The 11,616-nt window shown below is 45.6% G+C and overlaps 1 protein-coding gene across 2 annotated transcripts in view; it reads right to left on the reverse strand.

The window, feature by feature from the left end:
* The window catches only part of adgrl2b.1 (adhesion G protein-coupled receptor L2b, tandem duplicate 1), a 158,803-nt gene extending 153,112 nt beyond the window's left edge, over positions 1 to 5,691 (reverse strand). For both annotated transcript variants that reach the window (XM_080483259.1, XM_080483260.1), the window contains exon 1: positions 5,408 to 5,691. The gene's annotated coding sequence lies outside the window, so the exon portion shown is untranslated. The remainder of the gene's footprint in view (positions 1 to 5,407) is intronic.
* Between the last annotated feature and the right edge of the window lie 5,925 nt (positions 5,692 to 11,616).

The following is an 11,616-nucleotide window of genomic DNA, read 5'->3' on the forward strand; positions in this document are numbered from 1 at the left end:
AACCTTCGGTCCCGCTGGTTCCTGGACCGCCGAGGTTAACCGCTACCGGACTGGGCCTGATATCAGCGACGTCGTAGCGGCAGCTGCGATCACGTCAGCTTTAACGAATGAATAGAGATGCAGGCTGACAGGAAGTAGTTATCCGTGCAACACCCGAATGCTAACGTAAAATGTTGCTACATGCTAACAAGAACTTACTTCAAGCTCACTTTGCTAAATTAGCCTCCCCAGTTCGCACCGCGTCCACGTCCTCCTCTTCCTTTATGGGACATTGTTCTCCAAACAGAAAAGGAGAGTTCTGTCCATGTTTAGCGACTTTATTCTCCCTGAATCGACGGCGCACGCTTATGACTTTTATTATGGCGGGATCACGCGTCGGCGCCAATTCAGTTCACACGGTCTGTAAAAAACGATTATTCAAATCGGTCTAGTACAGTCGTGAATTAGGTGAAAAATGTGGTTAATAGGTTATCGCGGTGGGGGGGCGGGGGGGGGGGGGGGGGGGGGGCCTAGAACCGCAAAATAAATCTATGATTTATTTTAAAGAAAATTTCAGTTTAGATTTATTTTCTTGACGCTCTTCAAAATGACTGCAGACGTCACATATATTGTTAAAAGTACATTAATAGTATTGTTAGTATTGTACGAGGCTCAGTCATTCAACAAATTCAAGCTTTAACAGGTTTAAGCAAAAGAACCGCAGCAGATACAAGAAATAAGAATCGTTTTTAGCTCCAAACTCAATAAATCGATAATATTTTTGCCCTGCCCCAAGTTCGTGCAGTGGGGGGGGGGGGGGGGGGGGGGGGGGGCAACTCACAGCCGTGCCGGCGTTTTAGAATTTCCCCACTCTGGGACCTCCTCCTCCTCCTCCTCCTCCTCCTCCTCCTGAAGAAGAGGGGGGGGGGGGGGGGGGGGGCCGCGGGGGGGCTGGTAGCTGGAGTTGTCCCCATTGAAATGCAGACACTTTGATATGGAAATTGGCAGTTACAAAAAGCCGCTAGAATTCACACTGGCCTGCACTGAAGCCATTTGCGCAATGTGAGATGAGATGGCACTTCCTCACAAGACAACGCAGACAAATGGACCCGAGCAGGAGCAGCGGGGGGGTGGGGGGGTGTGTGGGGGGGGGGGGGGGGGGGGGGGGGGGGGGGGGACGGACCATTTGTGTCCCCCCACCCGCCACCCACCCCCCCCCCCCCATTCACTGTCCCGCCACTTGTTTCAAGAGGTAACACCATTTTTTTTTTTTCTTCTTCTTCTTTGTTTCCCTCATGCTGAAATCTTCCAACGTGGCCGTTTCCTTGTCTCCCGCCAGTCGATTTAACACTTTTATTGTTTTCTGTCCGCACACGTTCACACGGACACATTCACCCGGATCTGCCCCAACACACACACACACACACACACACACACACACGCACACGCACACGCACACGCACACGCACACGCACACGCACACGCACACGCACGTCTTCAAATCTGTAAAACAGGAGAAAATGAGCCAGAGTGAAGCTTTAAAATGTCAAATAAATTAGCACACCGGAAGGTTTTCAGCCGCGTCGCGTCGAACATGAATCCCGTGAACACATGTGAACTCTGGTTCCTCATCAGAACTGAGAAAAACTGCAAGAAATACCCTGAAAAAAAATTGCACCCGTTTCTCCTCATGAAGCCGGAGAAAATGTGAAGATGGGTTCATATGATGTCGTGCCAAATACAGAAATACACAAAAACTGCAGGAAATACAAAAAAATAAATAAATGAAGCAATTTCTCCTAAAGAATACTTGAATTACACAAACTGTGCAGATGGGCTCATCAAATGTCGTATATGACGCAGAACTCCCCCCAGAACAGCAGGAAACACAGAAAGGTGCAAAGATTTTTCAAAGATTTTCCAAAAATCCCAAATGTGAGAATGGGCTCATCTGATGTCGTCTAGAATGTAGAAATATCCCCAAAATACTGAAAAATTGCATCAATTTCTCCTCGTAAAACCAGAGGAAATGTGAAGAATGACTCATCTAATGTCTTGAACACCGAAACTGCAGTGAATTCAGATTTCTCTCAGAATATTAATAAAAAACCTACAAAATGTGAAGCTGGGCTCGTGTTTCGTCTAGAATATAGAAATCCTTTCAAAACGGCAGGAAATACAAAGTAACGCAGATTAATTTTATTTTAAACCTATAAAATATGACAGTGGAGCAAAAATCTTAAAATATTCTAGATATTTTTGAGGCGTTTCACAGTCAGAGCTTTTAATTTGGTATATTTCACGGAGTTTGTCGAATGGGAACTCTGTTGTGAATCTCTGTAAAACATAAATGAAAAAAAAAAATATGAAAAACATGAAGATTGATCCATTATAAGTCCAATTTTCCAAACACAGAAGTAAGAAAAAAACTGTAAAAAGGTAGAAAACCAGCTGAATGCCATGCAGGCAGTCTGGTGCAGCAGCAGCCGGGACGAGGCGACAGCTGATATTTAGTGGATTTAAAATTGTTGGGTTTTTTTGCCTCTCGAATGCAGCAGCTGATAAAAGCACTTTTTCATCTCACTGATTGGTCATTTTAGGTTTTTAATGGTTTTAGTGTGATGGATACCGAGCTCTCTCACAGCCGCTAATTTCTCTAAAACATCCCAAAATGCTAAAAGGAAGAATCGCACACACGAAAAAAAATTAAAAATCCTGATATATCGAAACAAAAACATGTTGATTTGAATGTGTTCGCATGATTCAGACGGACGTTGATTCACTGGGACTGAATTTATGTCGACTCAGGAAACTTCACATAACCTAAAAAGTGTGACGATGAAGCCGTCAAGGTGTCACAAAACTCACGTTTTACACTGAAGGAGGTTTTAACTGAACCAATCAGCAGCAGAAAATGTCGCTCTTCCGTCTCCTGGAGCCACAAATCGCTCGTTTTTCACCATTTTACACTAAAAGTCCTTTAAAATGCAAAAAAAAATAAAAAATTCAATACAAATGAAATCATATGATGGCTTTTAATGTGTAGTTTCACACAGCTGAGCATAAATTTAGAGCTAAAAAATATATATATATATATATTTTTTTTTTTTAAATTGAAGATTGTCTTCCACTCGCTAAAATAAAAACATTTTCCAACATGAAAGCGTCACAAAATATTTTTAAAAAAATGCTAATTTCACACTTGTATAATAAAGTCCAGCATTTAGATGAAATTCACCCATAATCTCCGGAGTCGAGACGTTAACTTTCAGCCCTAAATGACCATTAATGAGCCTTTTTCTGCTTTAAGTTCAGTTCCACATTTGAAGCCTCTAATTTGGGCCAATCAGCAAGATTTTTTCAATTAAAAAAAAAAAAAAGTGATGATAAAGCTCAGGAAATGGTGGGAAACAGTGAAATGAAACCATCAAACTGCAGAAACAATATGAAGAAAGCTTTTTCATGTGTTTAAACGTGCGGTTTGGAAACGCTTCATGCAGTCCAGCGTTTAATGCGACAAAATTCCTTGAACTCGGCTCCCGTAGCCACAAATTTACATAAAACCAACAAAACACCATTAAAAAGGGCAAAACTGAGCCATTAAATGTCTTTTTTTCTACCATAAATTACAGAAACCACAATGAAAAATGCACATTTAAGATGCACTTCTTTCTCTGAAGCCATCAGTCTGAGTAAATAAAAAGGTGTGTCGTCTCGGATGCTTGTTTATGTAGCCGAGTGTCGAGCATTTTCACACTGCAGACCCGGAACCGGGGCGAAATACCAGGAACTCAGCTCTTTTTATTTACATAAAACCAACAAAATAAACATAAAATATGCTAAACTAAGCCATCACACGTCTTTAAATCCAAAATATTGCAGGAAAAAAGAGGAAAAAAACCCCGTTGAGCCTCATAAAGCCTCCAAACTGCAGCACTTCTTCATCTCCAGGAATGAAAACCATCAAACTCATAAGATCCAGAGTGAATCAAAAGGTTTAGTGACGGACAGGGACGGATGATGTCGTCGAGCGTTCAGCACCGCGGGCCTCCACATGGGACTAGATTTCCATGAACTGGGATCTCTGCTCGACGCAAATTTAAAAGAAAACCATGAAGACGTGAAGATGAAGCCGCCAGACGCTTCGACTCCACAGAAACACTGAATACTCACATGTCAGGGACGAAAAAACCATGAAAACTAGACAAAAGAGCGTTTCGGTGCCTTTCCAGGCCGACGAGAACCGAGGAGCTGAAAACCTCCAGCGCTCCTCACATCAGGCCAGATGTTCCTCTGACCGGAGGCCCGCCGGAGTCCCGCTCAGATCGGACCGTCATTCAGGCCTCGGACCGGAACCAGAAGGATCATCAGACACCCGCCACCACCGGGCCCGGTCACACCTCCTCCCTCCCAAAATGGCTGGCACGCCACGCCAGACACTCGGTTCCCCGGGTTCCGGGGAGCCGCCGTGCTCTCGGCTTATATAACGGCGTGGTGACCCAAAAAGAAGAGTGAAGAAGTCGTCCATACTTTCCTGGCTGCTTATGTAAGAAGGAACGACTCCGGCAGGTTCCCAACTTCCTCCTATACGTCTTATATAACGTCACGGCGGCAGCATCCCCGCTGCAAACCATCAGGTTTAACCTTCAGGTTCCTCTGTGTGTGTGTGTGTGTGTGTGTGTGTGTGTGTGTGTGTGTGTGTGTGTGTGTGTGTGTGTGTGTGTGTGTGTGTGTGTGTGTGTGTGTGAGAGAGAGAGCATCTGAGAGCTTCACGTGAGAATCAGATATGGTTCCTCCAGCCTGTAAAAACTGTTTGTGTGTGTGTGTGTGTGTGTGTGTGTGTGTGTGTGTGTGTGTGTGTGTGTGTGTGTGTGTGTGTGTGTGTGTGTGTGTGTGTGTGTGTGTGTGTGTGTGTGTGTGTGTGTGTGTGTGTGTCCCATCATCACACATGGCTGCCTCAGCTCTGTGAATTATACATGCCCTGTGAAATGATCTTATTTTATAGCCGCAGAACGGAGAGTGAATGGAGACAGTAAGTGACATGAAGTGCTGCTCCTGTTGGGTGGAGATGTGCGTGTGTGTGTGTGTGTGTGTGTGTGTGTGTGTGTGTGTGTGTGTGTGTGTGTGTGTGTGTGTGTGTGTGTGTGTGTGTGTGTGTGTGTGTGTGTGTGTGATCAGCGTGGAGGAATATCTTAGAAATCAAGCTTCACATTTCAGGCTGAACTGGAGGAAGATTCTTCATCAACACTCGAGTTCTTCTCCACATCACAACACTTCCAAAGTGCTGGAGGAGCCGCGGCCCCTTCTCCCCCCTTCTCTCCCCCCTTCTCTCCCCCCTTCTCCCCCCTCATTCTGCCTGTTCCCATCCTGCAGCGAGGCTCAATCAAGCCGATCGATCCGCGTCCCGAACGTCTGAACGGCTACTCACCGCGGCGCGCCACGACCCGGATCCCGGAGCGAAGTGTGTGTTTGAGCCTCCTCCTGCTGCTCCTGCTCCTCCTGCTGCTCCTGCTCCTCCTGCTCCTCCAAAGAGGCCCCACAACACAAACTCACACAAAGACGTGTGCGGGGCTCGGCTGCACGCTCCACTTCCCTCACAGCGGCTCTCCAGCGGCGGCTCCGTGCGCGTCTCGCAGCCGGCGCGTCCCGGACCGGATCGGTAGCTCCATGACGAGGGTCTGGGTCCGCACCACCTCCTCCTGCTGCTCCTCCTCCTCCTGCTCCTCCTCCTCCCTCCTGCTCCTGCTCCGCTGCAGCCGGGCTCCTTCCCACCGCAGGGAAAAGAAAAAGCAGGATCACTTCAAGGAGAGCGAGATGCGCCCCAAAATCTAACTCCGTGCGCGCGTGTGCGTGCGGGCGCGTCTGTGGCGCGCACGCGGATCTGCGTGGGGGAGGCGGATCGGGATCTGGATGTGGATGTGGACCTGGTTCTGGATCTGGCGGGCTGGTCGTGTCGGCGTCCCGCTCCGTTCACGCTGAGCTTCATCCACACGCCGCGCAGACAGTCGAGCTGCAGCCGGACTGGAGGCGAACAAGAGCCGAGACGCTGCACCGGACCCGCTGCAGCAGCTGGCGGAGCCGGAGGGGCGCAAGACCTGGAGCGGAGCGGCGGCTGGACCGGAGCGGAGTCTACTGGACCGGAGCGGAGTCTAACTGGCCCCGGAGCGCTACAGAGAACCGACTGGACCGGAGTGGAATATAAATGGACCGGAGTGGAGTCGAAATGGACCCGGAGTGGCGTCTAGGTGGACCCGGAGTGGAGTCTATTGGTCCCGGAGCGGAGTCTAAATGGACCCGGAGTGGAGTCTATTGGTCCCGGAGCGGAGTCTAAATGGACCCGGAGTGGAGTCTAGGCGGACCCGGAGTGGAGTCTATTGGTCCCGGAGCGGAGTCTAAATGGACCCGGAGCTGAGTCAAAATGGATCGGAACTAAGTTTACTGGATCTGGAGCTGCAGTCTGAAAGGATCGGGATCAGAATGGAGCACCTGCTGGACCGGAGTAGAATAGAAATGGACCGGAGCGGAGTCTAAATGGACCCGGACTGGAGACCCAGAAATAATCTGGGTTTTTAGTCATGTGGACTTTTACTGTGTATGAACACTTTAAAGACAGAAAGTTTACTGTCCGAGTGTGTAAATAAATATAGAATTAAATAAAGACTGACAACGTGTTCACACAACATTCATCCATCCATCATCCATCCATCCATCATCCAACCATCAACCATCCATCAACCATCCATCAACCATCCATCCATCATCCATCATCCATCCATCCATCCATCCATCATCCATCCATCAACCATCCATCCATCATCCATCCATCAACCATCCATCATCCATCCATCCATCCATCATCCATCCATCATCCATCCATCAACCATCCATCATCCATCCATCAACCATCCATCCATCAACCATCCATCCATCATCCATCCATCAACCATCCATCATCCATCCATCCATCCATCATCCATCCATCAACCATCCATCCATCATCCATCCATCAACCATCCATCATCCATCCATCCATCCATCATCCATCCATCATCCATCCATCAACCATCCATCATCCATCCATCATCCATCCATCCATCATCCATCATCCATCATCCATCTATCCATCCATCATCCATCCATCTGCCCATAAATCCATGCAAGTGAAAATTACTGAAAAAGTACTGGGATCAGTTAGTGGAGTACAATGCTTCATAATCTGGATGTTAGAGGAGGAAGATGCTCTATAATATGGATTAGAGGGGGGGAATGCTCTATAATATGGATTTTACAGGAGGAAGATACTCTATAATCTGGATTAGAAGAGGAAAGTGCTCTATAATCTGGATGTTAGCGGAAGAAGATGCTCTATAATCTGAATTAGAGGAGGAAGATGCTCTATAATTTGATGTTAGAGGAGGGAGATGCTCTATAATCTGGGTTGGGGATGCTCTATAATCTGGACGTTAGAGGAGGAAGATGATCTATAATCTGATGTTAGAGGGGGAAGATGCTCTATAATCTGGATGTTAGGGGAGCCAGATGCTCTATAATCTGAATTGGAGGCGGAAGATGCTCTAGAATCTGACATTAGCGGTGGGAGATGCTCTATAATCTGGATGTTAGAGAGGGGAGATACTCTATACTCTGAATTACAGGGGGTGATGCTCTATAATCTGGATGTTAGAGGTGGGAGATGCTCTATAATCTGATGTTAGTGAAGGGAGATGCTCTATTATCTGGATGTTTTTCACCTCCAACAAAACCTTGCTGGAGCTCAGTAACTGTAACTGAGTAACTAATTACATTAACATTAAAGGTACTTAGAATTCAGGTTGGTTCTAGTTACTAAATTGGGTAAGTAACTTCTGTGTTACTTTTACTTTCCGAGGAGCGACAAGCTCTGCAGCTGAGTCAGCAGTTTCCAGGTCGTCTGACTTGAGGATTTTCTCAGTTCGGTTGTGATTTTTCCGATGGCGGGAGGCGTCACCTGAACGCACCATGGCTCACACACTCACGGCAGCTTGTGCGCCATCACTCCTCCGTACACTAAGTGAGATCTGTGTCGTTATGACATGTGGGTGTTGGAGCACAAAGAGAGACTTTAAACAATCTGCATCCTCCTCAATATTAAATAAATAAATAAAAATATATAAAATCAGCCCCAGCAGCTTTAATCAGGGCGAAAAAACATCCAAACTGCTCAGAGCAGTTCGCATAAACAACAAGGTACTGGTGAGCCAACTTCTCACCTGGATCATTAGCGTGAGCAAAAACAACGCAGGAGTTGATATAATGAGGCTGGAAGGAAGTTTGTTCTAATTAAAAAAGACCAAAGACGGAATAAATAAATAAATAAATAAATAAATAAATAAATAAATAAATAAATAAATAAATAAATAAATAAATAAATAAAGCACCTGAATAAGGAGGAAAATCCCCGGGTTGAATTTGGGAAGGAGAATCTGCATTCTGCTCCTGCTGCTTCTGCTGCTGCTGCTGCTGCTGCTGCTGCTGCTGCTGCTGCTACTTCTGCTACTGCTACTGCTGCTGCTGCTGCTACTGCTACTGCTACTGCTGCTGCTTCTGCTACTGCTGCTGCTGCTGCTACTTCTGCTGCTGCTGCTGCTGCTGCTTCTGCTACTGCTACTGCTGCTGCTGCTGCTACTGCTACTGCTACTGCTGCTGCTTCTGCTACTGCTGCTGCTGCTGCTACTTCTGCTGCTGCTGCTGCTGCTGCTTCTGCTACTGCTTCTGCTACTGCTGCTGCTTCTGCTACTGCTGCTGCTGCTGCTACTTCTGCTACTGCTACTGCTGCTGCTGCTGCTGCTGCTGCTGCTGCTGCTGCTGCTGCTTCTGCTGCCTCTGCAGCTGCTGCTGCTGCTGCTGCTTCTGCTACTGCTTCTGCTGCTTCTGCTGCTGCTGCTGCTGCTGCTGCTTCTGCTACTGCTTCTGCTGCTTCTGCTGCTGCTGCTGCTGCTTCTGCTGCCTCTGCAGCTGCTGCTGCTGCTGCTGCTGCTGCTTCTGCTGCTGCTGCTGCTGCTGCTGCTGCTTCTGCTGCTTCTGCTGCTGCTTCTGCTGCTCCTGCTGCTGCTGCTGCTGCTGCTGCTTCTGCTACTGCTTCTGCTGCTGCTGCTTCTGCTACTGCTGCTGCTGCTGCTTCTGCTTCTGCTGCTGCTTCTGCTACTGCTGCTGCTGCTACTGCTGCTGCTCAGTGAGCAACTGCAGGGAAAAGTCATCTTAGCTCTGAGCAGCAGTGGAGCTAAAACACACACACACACACACACACACACACACACACACACATGGACGTGCAGAAACATCAGAAGCAGAAGACGAGACCTTGACACGTTACGACACTCCTCTCAGACCGATAATACACAAGTACTGCTCATGACAACAGATACTTCCAGTCCTCTCCTCGGTTAGTGTTTCAGGAGTGGGAGAACTTGAGTACTTCCAGGCGCTCGCTCAGCGCCGCAGAAACACTCTTGGTCTGTATAGTTTGTTTGTTTACACCACGACGGAGCTCGGAGCCACTGACAACACCACTGGCTGAAAAACTCCATCTCCGTGGAAACGGGAGAAAACAAAACTTTTCTGAAATACTGCTCCTGGTCACCACGTTGGTAGTAACTATTACTTCTGCACATGCTCAGTAGAGACAATCAGAACAACGTTTTCTCCGTGGAGTCATGACTCCCAGTCCAAGTCCTCCTGGAACTTGGGACTTTTATTTTGACAGTCACCGTAATAACAATCCAACTTGGTAGTTTTATTTTGACAGTCACCATAATAACAATCCAAATTGGTCGTTTTATTTTGACAGTCACCGTAATAACAATCCAAATTGGTAGTTTTATTTTGACAGTCACCGTAATTACAATCCAATTTGGTACTTTTATTTTGACAGTCACCATAATAACAATCCAAATTGGTCATTTTATTTTGACAGTCACCGTAATAACAATCCAATTTGGTAGTTTTATTTTGACAGTCACCGTAATAACAATCGAAATTGGTAGTTTTATTTTGACAGTCACCGTAATAACAATCGAAATTGGTAGTTTTATTTTGACAGTCACCGTAATTACAATCCAACTTGGTAGTTTTATTTTGACAGTCACCGTAATAACAATCCAAATTGGTCATTTTATTTTGACAGTCACCGTAATAACAATCCAATTTGGTAGTTTTATTTTGACAGTCACCGTAATAACAATCCAAATTGGTAATTTTATTTTGACAGTCACCGTAATTACAATCCAACTTGGTACTTTTATTTTGACAGTCACCATAATAACAATCCAATTTGATAGTTTTATTTTGACAGTCACCGTAATAACAATCCAACTTGGTAGTTTTATTTTGACAGTCACCATAATAACAATCCAAATTGGTCGTTTTATTTTGACAGTCACCGTAATAACAATCCAATTTGGTCGTTTTATTTTGACAGTCACCGTAATAACAATCCAAATTGGTAATTTTATTTTGACAGTCACCGTAATAACAATCCAACTTGGTACTTTTATTTTGACAGTCACCATAATAACAATCCAATTTGGTAGTTTTATTTTGACAGTCACCGTAATAACAATCCAACTTGGTAGTTTTATTTTGACAGTCACCGTAATAACAATCCAACTTGGTACTTTTATTTTGACAGTCACCATAATAACAATCCAATTTGGTAGTTTTATTTTGACAGTCACCGTAATAACAATCCAATTTGGTAGTTTTATTTTGACAGTCACCGTAATAACAATCCAACTTGGTGGTCTGTCCACTAGAATGTCCGAGGTCATTGTTCTCTGCTGTGTGTGTGTGTGTGTGTGTGTGTGTGTGTGTGTGTGTGTGTGTGTGTGTGTGTGTGTGTGTGTGTGTGTGTGTGTGTGTGTGTGTGTGTGTGTGTGCTTTCAGTACTAAAACTAACAACAGCACCTCCTAGTGGCCTGACATTGTAACTACACCATTTCAGAGTTTGGGACGTTGTTCTCATGTTTTCATTTGAGACGATGTGGAGACGATCAGATTCAATCCGTCTGTAACGAGCTACTTTCTGCTTTATGAGACATTTCTTCACAGTTTTTTGGGATTTAATCAGAAAAAACATTTAAATTGTCGCGTCCCAAAATCTAATGAGTTGATCTTTAGATGACGACAAAACATTTCTGACACTTTCATGTAATCAGGAGAGGAGTTTTCACAATAAGTTGGTAAAATACACACATACAAACCAATAAAGGAATAAATAAATACACGCAGACGGAAACAGAGCAAAACTTTCATTGGCGAATACTGTCAGTCCAAACTACTGTTGTTTCTTGTTTTTGTACATTTAATTCAATGTGGTGTTCCACAGGGATCTGTTCATGAACCACAGGATGTTCTCTTTAGTACGTGTTCGACTGTCTACGAGAGAAAAACTCTTTAATTCTTCCAGGAAACAGAACCAGCGTCTTTCAGGATTCTGGACATGAGTTTGAGTCCTGGGAGATTTAAGAGGACGGGAGTGGGACAGAAACAGTTCCTCATGTAAGAGGAGCAGAAGACGGGATGCAGGTTTTCTAACTCTGGAGAGGTTTAATCTGCACGAGGCTCAAAGTGGCTGGAAATACTGGGATGAGAGATTATTTC

The sequence above is a fragment of the Lipophrys pholis genome (assembly GCF_963383615.2).
Source record: "Lipophrys pholis genome assembly, chromosome: 1".
Classification (NCBI taxonomy): domain Eukaryota; kingdom Metazoa; phylum Chordata; class Actinopteri; order Blenniiformes; family Blenniidae; genus Lipophrys; species Lipophrys pholis.